This window comes from Mus caroli, chromosome X, assembly GCF_900094665.2.
Source record: "Mus caroli chromosome X, CAROLI_EIJ_v1.1, whole genome shotgun sequence".
Classification (NCBI taxonomy): domain Eukaryota; kingdom Metazoa; phylum Chordata; class Mammalia; order Rodentia; family Muridae; genus Mus; species Mus caroli.
The window spans coordinates 15,644,771-15,659,040 of NC_034589.1; the positions used below are offsets into that span (position 1 = coordinate 15,644,771).

The 14,270-nt window shown below is 38.1% G+C and overlaps 1 non-coding gene and 2 pseudogenes across 1 annotated transcript; 1 reads left to right on the top strand and 2 right to left on the bottom strand.

The window, feature by feature from the left end:
* Positions 1 to 619: 619 nt before the first annotated feature.
* LOC110287099 lies at positions 620 to 3,723 on the bottom strand (annotated as a pseudogene).
* A 951-nt stretch (positions 3,724 to 4,674) lies between these two features.
* Positions 4,675 to 8,576, top strand: LOC110287100 (annotated as a pseudogene).
* A 3,029-nt stretch (positions 8,577 to 11,605) lies between these two features.
* Positions 11,606 to 11,711, bottom strand: LOC115030125. Its single transcript, XR_003835753.1, has one exon. It is a non-coding gene; the product is annotated as a U6 spliceosomal RNA (small nuclear RNA).
* Between the last annotated feature and the right edge of the window lie 2,559 nt (positions 11,712 to 14,270).

Here is a 14,270-nt window from a genome sequence, read left to right on the forward strand (position 1 = left end):
GTGGCCCTGAAGGCAAAATTTGTGGAGCTACATGTGCAATAAGAGAAAACAGATGATGAGTGTGATCAGAGTGGGAAATGTCAAGTAATACATTTTAAAAGAAATTAAAATATTCAAGGCCAGCCTGTGCTGCAAGACACCCCGCCTTGAATATATAAAACTAGCTAGCTATCCACCAGTAATAGCATCAAGTCATAGGGCACATCTTGGACAATGGAATGTCAGCATTAAAAAGAAAAATCAAGCGAGGACATGGAGATTTCTCACATGCATATTGCTAGGTAAAAGCCAATCTGGAAGGTAGCATACTATATGATTACAAATGTACTTGTCAACACCCACAGATTGTTTAGCACAGGCAATGAACTCTATACTACAGTCAATGGGATATCAGTACTGGCTAGGCAGTGTGGTACAGGCATGTAAATCCCAACACTTAGAAAGACCACCACAAGTTTCTGGTCTACCTAGAATTTCCAGGCCAGCTAGAGTTACTACATGATAAAGTCTTACTCAAAAATCTATAAAAAAAGTACTTTCTGTTTGCTAATTTGAAATTGCTCCCCGATCCCCCCCCCCAAAGAAAATCTGTGAAAAAAAGTACAGCAAAACAAAGCCACTAAAACAAAATCATTTCACAGATAGCTAAGCATTTAGCAAATTCATCATAAGACCATGAGGAGATGGCACAGATGTTAGGATTTAGCAGGGTGGTATTAGATAGATGTATGCTGATTTGTCTGCAGAGTGTCCACTCTGCTGAAAGAGACAGGAGGAAGGGCTTCTGAAGACTGATGTCTGTGGGAACTAAAAAGTGTGCCCTTGAGAAAGAGGGGGGAGGAATTTCTAGTATACCATTCTCCTGCTTCCTACTTTGACAGCTGCTTGGAAGTCCGACTCCTCTAAAGACTATGTTGTGTTTCTTGAGACCCAGCTTCATTCTGCCCTCCTGAGATATGTTGGACATATAACATTCTTATTTAGAATATGGATGTCTCTGAAGACTCAAATAAACCTCAACTTTCTTGCCATCTGTACTCAAGTTATGATAATGACACTACTCTCAAAGAGTGTTCTGGGACACATCATTAATAGGAGGCAAGGTGGCTGGAGGAGAGGTGTTACTATGGGTCTTGTTGGGTGTTTGATTCCCTCATACCTCACCAGAGAATAAACTGGTGCTTTGTGGTCTAAGGTTGAAGAAACGTTTGATTCCACAGGATGTTTTGTGGTTGGTTCTTCAGTAAATGGTAATGGCATTAAAACCACACTTTTTCATCCAATTCTTCCTCAGATTGGTTCTTGTTGTATGGCTTCTGGCCAAAGGATGATGTTTTCAGGCAGGCTTAGGAGAAGACAAAGGCTGTAGCCAAGTGTTTTATGAAGTAATTAATCCTTCAGAGTGAGGACATGTGGGAAAAGTTGAAACAGAGGGTCATGTTCCTGTTACACAGAAAAGTTGTGAAATCCCTTCCAGACTAGATCTCTGTTTCAACATAACAACTAGAATCTTAACAGAAAAAATATTTTCAAGCCCTATAGCTATCAGTCATACTATTATGGTTGCCAAATGTGTCATGGGTCTTTTGTAAAAAATAAAACTTTTAGCAAGACAAAATCCCAGCATGGAAGAACTAAGGTGGGCACGAAGTCCTACCAGTCCTACCTCTAGCTGAGGTATTTGTATTAGCATTTGATTGCTGCTGTGATCAGGAGAGTCAGTTTACTGCAACAGAGTGACACTGGGCACATTGACCACCCTGCAGAGCAGAAACCACACACAGGAATTGTTGGTCAACTCAATTTAGTCTTCATGGGTTATTTTTGTTTGTTTGTTGTTTGTGAGTGTGTATAGGGGTTGGTGAGCTTGCATGTGGGCTTTTATATTTGTCTGAGTCTCTTAAGGAGAGAGAAATTACATGAAGTTGGGTGGGTAAGGAGGTTAGACAGGATGTGAAAGTGTTTGGGAGAGAAGAAAGAATATAAGCAATATAAGCTTCATGAAATTCTCAGAAAATAAGGAAAACACATTTCAAGAGAATAAAACTTTTTGGTATTTAATATTATCTCCCTACAACAGATTTTATGGCATAATATTATAGGGTCATAGAGTGTGACAATTTTAGGGTTTTGTAATTATATTGGAGAATTGTTCTCCATGGAGTTGTTTCAATTTTCACAGTTGCTACTAATGGTGAAGCTATCAGGGAAGCTCTTGTTCATTCATCAATATTTCTCCCCAACACATCTTTCTTTCTAGTCTCTCAAAAACAATGCATTTTCTTTTCTTTTCAGAATAATTGTGGCCCTGCTCCTATGTGTTCCTTCCTTTCAGTCTATGCTAAATTCTTTGTTCTTTGAGAATTTCATAATTTTTTATCATATTTAATTTCCCTCCAAAACTCTTCCCAGATTCACCTTCCCTTTCCATCCATTCAACTTTGTTTCTTTTTGTGTTGCTCAGATATTTTAGGATGTGTGACTTTCTACTAGAGTATGGTAAATGCACATATGTGTGACTATTCCCTTAGAGAAAACTGACTATCCCTCTCTGTGAAGCTCGTACACTATTTCTGGTCTCTCTTTCACAATGGTCCCTGAGCCTTAGGATGAATGGCTGGGATATGGATATTTCATCCATATTGACCAGGTGTGGTTCTCTGGTTAATCACTAGCTACTGCAAATTGATGCTTCTTTGATTAGCATTGAAAGATTCATTACTGTATGGGTATAAATAAGAAATCACTTGGAGTCAGTTTTAGGGAATATTATTCCCCTTTTATAAAAAGTAACAGCAAATCTTTTAAACAAGTACAGAACTATTAATAGCAGAAGTATTGTTTGAACTTGTGAACAATTTGTTCTTCAATTTGATTTGACCAATAGACTGCTTATATTTGAGATACCTGCTTATAGATTTGTTGTCTTCTGGCTTACTTAGTAGCCTCTGAATTTATACACAAGCTAATCTTTAAAGATAACCATTTAGTTTGCCTTCCTGTCCTGCCATCTAATTTTGGACTTATAATTTTGACCTCGGCATGGTTAGTTTTATATGTCTGTATTTATCCAAATGCATTCTTATAAAATTAATAGTGGGTATACTTCCATTCACTACTCCCCTTCCTGTCATTATGCCCAGACCATAATTATTTCTAATGTTCTGCATTTTTAAATTCTGGATGAAGTGCTACCTACTTTGTTTTATGTTTTGAATACTCATTTACTTTTCTGAAAGTAGATGCAATACTATATTCATGATGATTGGATGATTGATAAATACAGTGTGGTCAAGAAAATAATATAATTATGATATATTGTAATTCTATATGTCATGCTTTCACTATATTACTACATGCAAATTATAATTCATATAAACTCAGAAGTTAGGTGACTCATTTAAGATTACAAAGACACAATTTTAACTTCAGAGTCCTTGCTATTATTAGTTGTTATGGTTCAAATGTATAATGTTCCCCAAAGGTAATTTGCTGGAATCTTAGTTCCCATCTATTTATACTATTGATTTGATCATGAGAACATTAACTTCATTAGTGATAGGGAATTAATGCTCTGATTAAGTCATATTGAATGGTCTATCTGGAGGAGGTCTGACTGGAAGAACTCCTTGGAGGGCATTTTTAAATTTAAAACAACATGCCCCCATACAACACTTCCCTACCATGGTTTCCCCTTCCTTCACTGGTCCCAGCTTCCCCCATGTCCTCACTCACTCAAATTCACTCATCCTCTATTTCCCTTCAGAAAGGATCAGAGTTTCAAGAAAAAAACAACCACACATGCCAGAACAAGATACAGTAAGCAAAAGACCTCATATTAAGGATGGATAAGGCAATCCAGTGAGAAAAGAGTCTCAAAACCAGGCAAAAGAGCCAGAGACACTGCCTCTACAACTCTTAGGAGTACCACAAAAACAGCAGGTTACCAGTCAGCCATAGCATATATACGGAGGACCTGGTGCAGACCCAAGTGGGCCAGATGGTTACTGCTTCAAACTCTGTGAGTCCATATAAGCCCTGCTTAATTGATTCAGTGGGCCATGTTCTCTGGTGTCCTCCATTCACTCTGACAATCTTTCCTCTCCCTTTTCTGTGGGGTTCCCCAATCTCCAATGGGAGGGCCCCAATGGGGACCTTCAATTTAGACTGTCTCTTCATAATATCTGACTGTGGGTCTCTATATCTGTTCCCAATTACTGCCTGCCAAAGGAAGCCTCTCTGGTGATGACTGGGCAAGGCACTGATTTATGAGTATAGCAGAATAGCATTAGGAATCATTTGACTGATTTGGGGGGGTGGGTGAGTAGTTATAATTTTTTCTATTCTATATCACATGTCTATCCAGTTCTGGTTTCTAGCCATTCAAGCAGTGTAGGCTCACTCTCATGTCATGGGCCTAAGTTAAATCAGACATTGGTTGGCTACTCCCACAGGTTCTGCACTATTTTGAAGGCAGAAAATGTTGTAGGTGAAGCATTTTGTGGCTTGATTGGTGTCCAGGTTTCTCTTTTTGCATCCTGCAGAGTATATCCCCACATCAGAGAGACTGGAAGGTAGGCATGAGGGTTCCACTTTGACTTCTCTATATTCAACTTAATTTTATGGTAACTCTTATCCCTATTCCTGTTTGACTCTCTCTACTTCTTAGCTGTCATGAGGTAAGCAGCTTTGTTCTATTTTGGAAGTCATCCATGATGTTTCTGCCTGTCATATGCCTAAAATGATGGTGCCTTATAGTCCCACACTAAAACCCTTGAAGTTGAGCTAGCATTAATGTTTCTGTCATTTGAGTTTTTAGTTACTCAAGTAACCTAAATAAATGAAAATGCTTCCAAATGACCACAATATGAAATGGAAACAATTCTGCCATATGTATATATGTGATAAGTTTATAAACCCGGGAGAAATTTCCTCATGCCAATCAGCCAAGAGCCTGCTCTTTATATTGGGCCCTAAGAACTTAAGGTAATGGGAAAGAGATAGGAGAAAAGAGCAGTGAAAGCCAGTATGGCCTTGTGGAGATGAGGTTAGTGGCATGGTTAGGAATGCAGCCATCGAGGAGCACCATGATTACTAGGCTAGGCTCAAGTAGAAAAGAAAGTTTTAATAATAATAATTCTACTTAGTACATTCTTAACATGAAGCAGGAACTGGGATGAAATCTTGGTAAGTATCAGTTCTCAGATTTCAGTGAGCATGTGCATCTCATATTGCCTCTGTTGTTTAAGCTGAAGATGGCCATCATCTAGATGTTGATGAGGGTCTGTATTTCTAGCATTCTAACAAGTGCTGTGGATAGTGTTGCTTCTTGGACTAAATTTTCAATAGAAATGGCATGTATTGCCAAATTATTATATTGTGAAGATTATGAAATGGCCTAGGGACAGTCAGTTTACTTCACTGCTATAGTGAGTATGTAAGCCCCACCTTATCATCAGGGCACTCTACTGTGTCTCAATTATATTTTGAAGAATAATATGCTTCTAATCTCCCTTGGTGCTTATCTCTACATTCCTGGGTCATTTGCTTTACAGCTCCAATTGTATGAGTTTTCTATTTGAAGTCACTATGAATGTCTGTGCCACATTTGTCTCTTCTTTCTGTTAGCCTTTAACTGATATGCACAGTTGGAAATCTCTTATTAATTGACTGTATGTGAGGCTATAAAAGCAGTAGAAGCATATTTTCCTCTAGGCTTGGGTTATGGCCTCTGGCAGAAGCCTTATTTGGCATTGCAGTCTTAGACAAATATGCAGTCAGCAATTTACTGCTAACTGTATGGAAAATTGGCATGGTTTAGTTATCCACATTCAAGGAAGTCTGTATTTTCCTTCAGCCTAAAGGAATTATGGCATCCCTTATATTTTTAGTGACTTGGAAAGAAGGGAGGAATTATCTGCATTTGCCATTTTTTTTCTTTAAAAGGGCAAAGAAAAAAAATGTGTTACAGCTACAAGTAGCCATGAACCTCCATTATTGCAAATTCTTTCTTTTGTACTAAAGTAATTGGATGCCATGGTGCTGCCAAAGGGCTTACTCACCTTTTCAGCTAACACAGAGCCTATGCTATAACTCAAAGATTTCTGTCAACACATCCAGTGTTCTTTTACTATTATGTTAAATCCATCTGGTTGTTATACCTCTAGGATATTTTCATATATTTCTCAGATTTTGAATTGTGTGAATCCATTTTGCACAATATAATATTATTTATACATGTAGTGGCTTTCTATCATTCCATTTATCTATGTCTTTGCTAATCCCAGAAATGAGTTAAGATAATGTGAATCCTCAATACAGTAAAATAAAAGAGAAAAAAACTAAAAAAAATCACATGTTATGGTAAAGCCCAATATAGAACATGTATCCACTCACTTTTGCACTACTGACATAAGAACACGAGTCTTATTCATGCATGTAGATGGTTAGTCCCCTGCCCAGAGCTCCAACTTGCAATGTACATTTTTATTTTGTATCAGTTTTATTGATGTGTATGAATATCCATGTGTCTAAGTGAATTGTTTTCAGGTATCCACAAAGGCCAAAAGAGAGTGAGCTGGAGAATGAGCTGGAGGGTATTCCTTCTGTGGGCTACTGAATTTGTGTGCTAGAACTGAACAACTTTCCAGCCTCTTTTTTTTTAATTATTTTTTTTATGTATATTAATACACTGTAGCTGTACAGATGGTTATGAGCCATCATGTGGTTGCTAGGAATTAAACTCAGGACCTCTGCTCACTCCAGCCCCGCTCACTCAGGCCCAAAGTTTTATTCATTATTATATGTAAGTACACTGTAGCTGTCTTTAGATCTACTAGAAGAGGGCATCAGAACCCATTATGGATGTTTGTGAGCCACCATGTGGTTGCTGCGATTTGAACTTGGGACCTTCAGAAGAGTAGCCAGTGCTCTTAAGCACTGAGCCATCTCACCGGCCCCTTTCCAGCCTCTTGAATCTAGAGTTTGATAAGTTCTCTCAAGCAAAAGTTTGAAAAGGACAGATATATGGCATAGTGTGTGGATTAGAGTATATCTAAATTTTCTGTGGCACATATATGGTGCTACTTTCAGGTTTCCCATTATATAAGCTCCTTTGACAGGTTCTGACATAGGTCAAGAAACATTTTGTACATGCCATATTTTAAAAACCTTTTCATATCTAAAGAACTAAAGTGCCTTAACTACTATAGTTAAATGCCAATGAGGATAATTGACACTTAAAATTTTGAGTCATTATTTAAGTGATAAATCATTTTTAAAACTGCAAAGTTACAAAGCAACCTCGTTGCCAAGTAATTACAAAGGCAATATTCCCTCATGCCCATAGAAACTAGAATAATATGCCAGTTTGTTCCTTTTAAGGGCTATCTGTCAAATGAGTGATCCTAAATTGTATGTAGCTCTTTGATGTGAACCCTCAGATTTTCAATTGTCAATTATTTGATATATGGATTTGCTTTTCCTTTTTCACCAAAGTATTATTAGAATGTAACCATGGAAACAAAACACCAGAGTTTGCTCAAGTATTTCTTTGGGGACTGAAACCATTCCTGAATGAAGTTTTTGTTGTTGCTGTTGCTGCTGCTGCTGTTGTTGTTGTTGTTGATATTGATGTTCTTTTGTTTTCACACTACATCCTTGCAGGAGTAACATTCAGTGTTAGTATAGTTAGGTGAATTATACTGGTCCTCATTCCTGACAGCTGTGTGCTATGCATTATCAAAGGTCAGGGTATATGTATATGCATATGCATATATGTATATATGTAGATGCATATATATCACTTATGAGTGTTACTATATTAACAAGCTTTGTTGATAATCTCAATGGCAATAAAATTTCAGTATAGATGTGAATATACTGAAAATGTGTTTATAGGAATGGAGATATAAGATAGAGACAGAGGGAAGGGAAGATAAGAAAGGGAGACTTTCTTGCACTTTGCCCCATCTACTGCGAGAATAAAGACCATTCTCATCAATCATACTGCCGACATTCCAGAAAATGTTGACATCAATCTGAAGGGGCACACAGTCATTGTGAAGCTACTGAGGGGAACTCTGTGGAGGGACTTCAATCACAGCAATGTAGAGCTGAGACTTCTTGGAAATTGAAAGAAAAGGCTCTGGGTTAAGGAACTGGCCACTGTCAGAACCATCTGTAGTCAGGTTCAGAACATGTTCAAGGGTGTTACACTGGCCTTCCGTTACAAGATGAGGTCTGTGTATGCTCCCTTCCCCATCAATATTGTTATTCAGGAGAATGTGTCTTTGCTTGAAATCTGAAATTTCTTGGGTGAGAAATAAATTCATAGGGTTCAGATGAGGACAGGTGTTGCTTGTTCTGTCTCTCAAGCCCAGAAGGATGAATTAACCCTTGAAGGAAATGATATTGAACTTGTTTCAAATTCAGTGGCTCTTATTCAGCAAGCTACAACAGTTAAAAACGAGGATATCAGAAAGTTTTTGGATGGCATCTATGTGTCTTAGAAGGGAACCTTGCACTAGGCTGATGAGTGTTGCCTCAGTTTCCTAGCTCCAGAAACAAGATCCTGATCACAAGTACAATTTAGATTCTTTGAGGAAATTAAAGGACTAATATATTGAAAAAAATAAAAAAAGGAGTCATTCTTGTGTGTCTCCTATTCTCTACTATTCTGTTTCTTGGATTATATTTCATATTTAATTAAATTAGCTTTTTTAGTGTGGTATTTAATAACAGAGTTGTCTTATTAGCAAGGTTGCAAATTTTCAACCCATACAAGAACTCTTATCTAATATTCTAAACATCACAGAACAGGTTGGTAAAATTATCTTTATAATTATGCTTTTCCATAAAATCAACAAAAACACTAGAAAGTAATCTGAGCTCTAGAATGTCCACAAGTAAATAACCATATGCAGAAAGTTTATGAAGACAAGCAAATCTTGGGCAAGAAAATCATGTTTTATGAAGAGTTGCTTACCCTTTGACTCAGCTCCTTCTTTACAGCTGCTTTACAATAACCTTAAAACCCAGAAACCTCACAAATATCATTGGTAAGAGAATCAGCATGCTTTCAATCATTGAGCTCTTCCAAAGTCCCCCCAAAAAAAGAGTATCCCCATTATCACCATACTGAAAATACTTGCCTTGCCTTTCATCATCATGGAGAACAATCAATTATTTTTTTAAGAGAAAATACTTCACTTCATTTTTTATTAGATATGTTCTTTTAATACATTTCAAATTTCAAATGCTATCCTGAAAGTTCCCTATACCCCCCTCCCTGCCCTGCTCCCCTACCCACCCATTCCTGCTTCTTGTCCCTGGCATTCCCCTGTACTAGGGCATACAAAGTTTACAAGACCAAGGGGCCTCTCTTCCCAATGAGAGCTGACCAGGCCATCTTCTGCTACATATGCAGCTAGAGACATGGGCTCTGGGGTTACTGGTTAGTTCATATTGTTGTTCCACCTATAGGGTTGCAGACCCCTTCAGCTCCTTGGGTGCTTTCTCTAACTTCTCCATTGGGGGTCCTGTGTTCCATCTTATAGATGACTGTGAGCATCCACTTATGTATTTACCAGGCACTGGCATAGCCTCATACTATACAGCTATAACAGGGTCCCTTCATCAAAATCTTGCATATGCAATAGTGCTGGGTATGGTGGCTGATTATAAGATGGATCCCCGGGTGGGGTAATCTCTGGATAGTCCATCCTTTCCTCTTAGCTCCAAACTTTGTCTCTGTAATAACTCCTTTCATGGGTATTTTGTTCCCTATTCAAAGGAGGAACGATATATCCACCCATTGGTCTTCCCTCTTCTTGATTTTCTTGTGTTTGGTAAATTGTATCTTGGGTATTCTATATTTCTGGGATAATATCCACTTATCAGTGAGTGCATATCTAATGACTTCATTTGTGATTGGGTTACTCCACTAAGGATGATATACTCCAAATACATCCATTTGTCCAAGAATTTCATAAATTCATTGGTTTTAATAGCTGAGTAGTACTCCATTGTGTAAATGTACCACATTTTCTGTATCCATTGTTCTGTCGAGGGACATCTGGGTTCTTTCCAGCTACTGGCTATTAAAAATAAGGCTGCTGTGAACATAATGGAGCATGTGTTCTTATTACCAGTTGGAACATCTTCTGGGTATATGCCCAGGAGAGGTATTGCTGGATCCTCCGGTAGTACTATGTCCAATTTTCTGAGGATCCTTCAGACTGACTTCCAGAGAGGTTGTAAAAGCTTGTAATCCCACCAACAATGAAGGAGTGTTCCTCTTTCTCCACATCCTCACCAGCAACTACTGTCACCTGAATTTTTGATCTTAGCTATTCTGACTGGTGTGATATGGAATCTCAAGGTTGTTTTAATTTGTATTTCCCTTATGATTAAGGATGTTGAACATTTTTTCAGGTGCTTCTCAGCCATTCAGTATTCCTCAGTTGAGAATTCTTTGTTTAGCTCTGTACCCCATTTATTAATGGGGTTATTTGAATTTCTAGAGTCCAGCGTCTTGGGATCTTTGTATATATTGGATATTAGTCCCCTATCAGATTTAGGATTGGAAAAAATCCTTTTCCAATCTGTTGGTGGCCTTTTTGTCTTATTGACAGTGTCTTTTGTCTTACAGAAGCTTTGCAATTTTATGAGGTCCCATTTGTCGATTCTTGATCTTACAGCACAAGCCATTGCTGTTCTGTTTAATAATTTTTCTCCTGTGCCCATATCTTCACAGCTTTTCCCCACTTTCTCCTCGAATAATTTCAGTGTCTCTGGTTTTATGTGGAGGTCTTTGATCCACTTAGACTTGAGCTTTGTACAAGGAGATAAGAATGGATCAATTTGCATTCTTCTGCATGATAACCGCCAGTTGTGCCAGCACCATTTGTTGAAAATGCTGTCTTTTTTCCACTGGATGATTTTAGCTCCCTTGTCAAAGATCAAGTGACCATAGCTGTGTGGATTCATTTCTGGGCCTTCAATTCTATTCCATTGATCTACCTGTCTGTCACTGTGCTAGTTCCATGCAGTTTTTATCACAATTTCTCTCTAGTACAGCTCAATGTCAGGCATGGTGATACCACCAGAGGTTCTTTTATTGTTGAGAATAGTTTTTGCTATCCTAGATATTTTATTATTCCAGATGAATTTGCAAATTGCCCTTTCTATCTCAGTGAATAATTAAGTTGGAATTTTGATGGGGATTGCATTGAATTTGTAGATTGCTTTCTGCAGGATAGCCATTTTTACTATGTTAAACCTGCCAATCCATGAGCATGGGAGATCTTTCCATCTTCTGAGATCTTCTTCAATTCATTTCTTCAGAGACTTGAAGTTCTTATCATACAGATCTTTCACTTCCTTATTTAGAGTCACGCCAAGGTATTTAATATTATTTGTGACTATTGAGAAGGGTGTTGTTTCCCTAATTTCTTTCTCATTCCATTTATCCTTTGTGTAGAGAAAAAGCATTGATTTGTTTGAGTTAATTTTATATCCAGCTACTGCACTGAAGCTGTTTATCAGGTTTAGGAGTTCTCTGGTGGAATTTTTGGCATCACTTATATATACTATCTGCAAATAGTGATATTTTGACTTCTTCCTTTCCAATTTTTATTCCTTGCACAGGGGCCATGCTAATCTTCTCTGTATCATTCCACTTTTATTATATGTGCTGCCGAAGCGAGCACAAGAACAATCAATTCTTGCATGGTATAATTATTACAGCTAACTCTGAATAGACTGCAGAAAAATCTGGCCCCTTGTTTATTTGCCAAAAAGATGATACTGAAAAATTTTAACCTTACATTTTATGAGATGGCAATACTAATTTACAAATAAGCAACTGAGAAGAAATTTGAGAGAATTGTTTGGGAGATAAGGTATTTTCCCTTATTAAAAATATATACAAAAGTTACAAATAATTATTTTATTTTATGTTTTTAAATGTTCAGTATACATCTATATGGGCATCATGTAAATGTCTAGCATCCAATGATGCCACAAGACTGTATCAGATCCTCTAAATCTGATGTAACAGTTATGAACCATGATGCAGTGCTGGGTGCTCTTAATAGTAACAAGTGCAGCTTGGTCTGCCTACAAATGCCTTTAATCCCAGGACTCAAGGGGCGTAGGAAGGTGGTTCTCTGAGTCTGGGGCTAGCCTGGTCTGCAAAGGGAGTTCTAAGACAGTCAGCACTACACAGAGAAACCCTGGCTTGAAAAACAAAAACAAAACAAAAAGAGTAACAAGTGCTCTTAAGCAGTGAACCATCTATCCCACTCTTCAGCTCTTCAAATTTTTATTTCATATCTATTCATTTAGTGTTTATTTACTTAGTTATTTATGTATGTGTTGGCATGTGGTAGATGACCCCCAATCCAATAGTCTATGTGTCACAAATTGGACTTGATAAGACTTTACAAAAATAATGAGACATAATTGGGTGGGTAAGAAAGGAGGTGAATCTTGGAAAGATTGTAGTTGGGTTGAAGATGACCAAAATATGTCATCTGAAATTCTTAAATTAATAAAAAGGTTCTTAAAACTCACAAACAAAATAAATGATAGTGGTGGGTTAAAAGTTATAGAGTTTTAAACTCACCGATTCAGAAATCTAAAGCTTACATCAATTTCTCAAAAGTGCTTTTTACCTAATAGAACTAGAACCCCCAAATGATGTTTATTATCTACAGTTATAGCTAATAAATATGATATTTGGTTTTGTTTTCACAGATGATTTAGAAGTATTCATAGTCCATAATTACTTTAATCTATAAAGTGACTACACAAAACTATTAATGAGTATTTATAAAGAAAAAATATGTTATATCCTTGGTAGCTTTGTACATTTATAGTAATTCCTTCCTAACTGCCCAGCTACCATATGACTGCTGAGACTAAGACACCACAGGGCCTTTACAGTTTCAAATATAGTATATATATGTATTCTGGTAGACAGTGATAAAATAAATTACTGATGCAGTAACCAAATGTCCAATGGAAGAAAATTTGAGTGGATACAGAAAATGTGGTTTATTTACACAATGGAATACTACTCAGCTATTGAGAACCAGGACATCCTGAGTTTTGCAAGCAAATGGTTGGAACTGGAAAATATCATCCTGAGTGAGGTAACTGAGACCCAAAATACAAGTATGGAATGTACTCACTAATTAGTACAGAATACCCAAGATACAGTCAACAGAGCTCAAAAAGATCAACACGATGAGGGCTCAAGTGAGGATGCCTCAGTTCCACTTGGGAGGGAGAAGAAAGCAATCACAATGGCGGAGGGAGGGACCTGCGGGGGAAGTGGACAAGGAGTGGAGAGGGAGAGAGGAAGCTGATCTGGTATTGGGTGAGGGAAAAGGACTGAAGCCCCGAGGGCTAGCAGAAAGATTGGGAACAATTTCAGAAGGTAGGAGATTGGGGGGGGGTAGGGAGGACCCTCCAGAATGCATCAGAGACCTCAGAGGTAAGAGACTTTTAGGAATCAAAGGGAGGGACCTTAGATGAAATGCCTGACAGTAGGGAGAGGGAACTTATAGAGCCCAACTCTATAGACAGGGCATCAAATGAGGGAGGGGTTTGCCATCCCACAGTTACATCTCTGACCCATAATTGTTCCTGTCTGAAAGAATTACAGGAGAGGAACCTGAGGAAAAGAAGGTCCATAGACAGGCTCAAAGTGGGATTCAGCTCAAGAGGGGGCCTCAAGGCCTGACACTATTACTGAGGTGATAGAAGAAGCATTCACAAGAAGAGCTTATATGAAGCCCCCAACACATGTACAGCAGAGTACTGCCAGGTCTGTGTTCATTCAGAGATGATGCACCTAACCCTCAGGAAACTGGAGGCCTCGGGGAGTATAGCAGTCGGGTTCACATGGAGACAGGGGGATTGGGAGGAGGTATGGGATATGGAACAGTCTGAGGGTGGACAGGGATGGGGGAAATAAAATCTGCAGTATAAATAAATAAATAAATAAATGAAATTTTTTAAAAAAGCTTTGCCTAAGAAGTCCAAGTCAAGGAGTGAACATGGAATAAAATGACTTCACCTGTTTCCTGCTTTACTGCCTATTACATCAAAGGCTGGTTACCCTTTGTACTGGCTATTTTTGTGTCAACTTGACACAGCTGGAGTTATCACAGAGCAAGGAGCTTCAGTTGAGGAAATGCCTCCATGAGATCCAACTGTAAGGCATTTTCTCAATTAGTGATCAAGGGGGAAAGGCCCCTTGT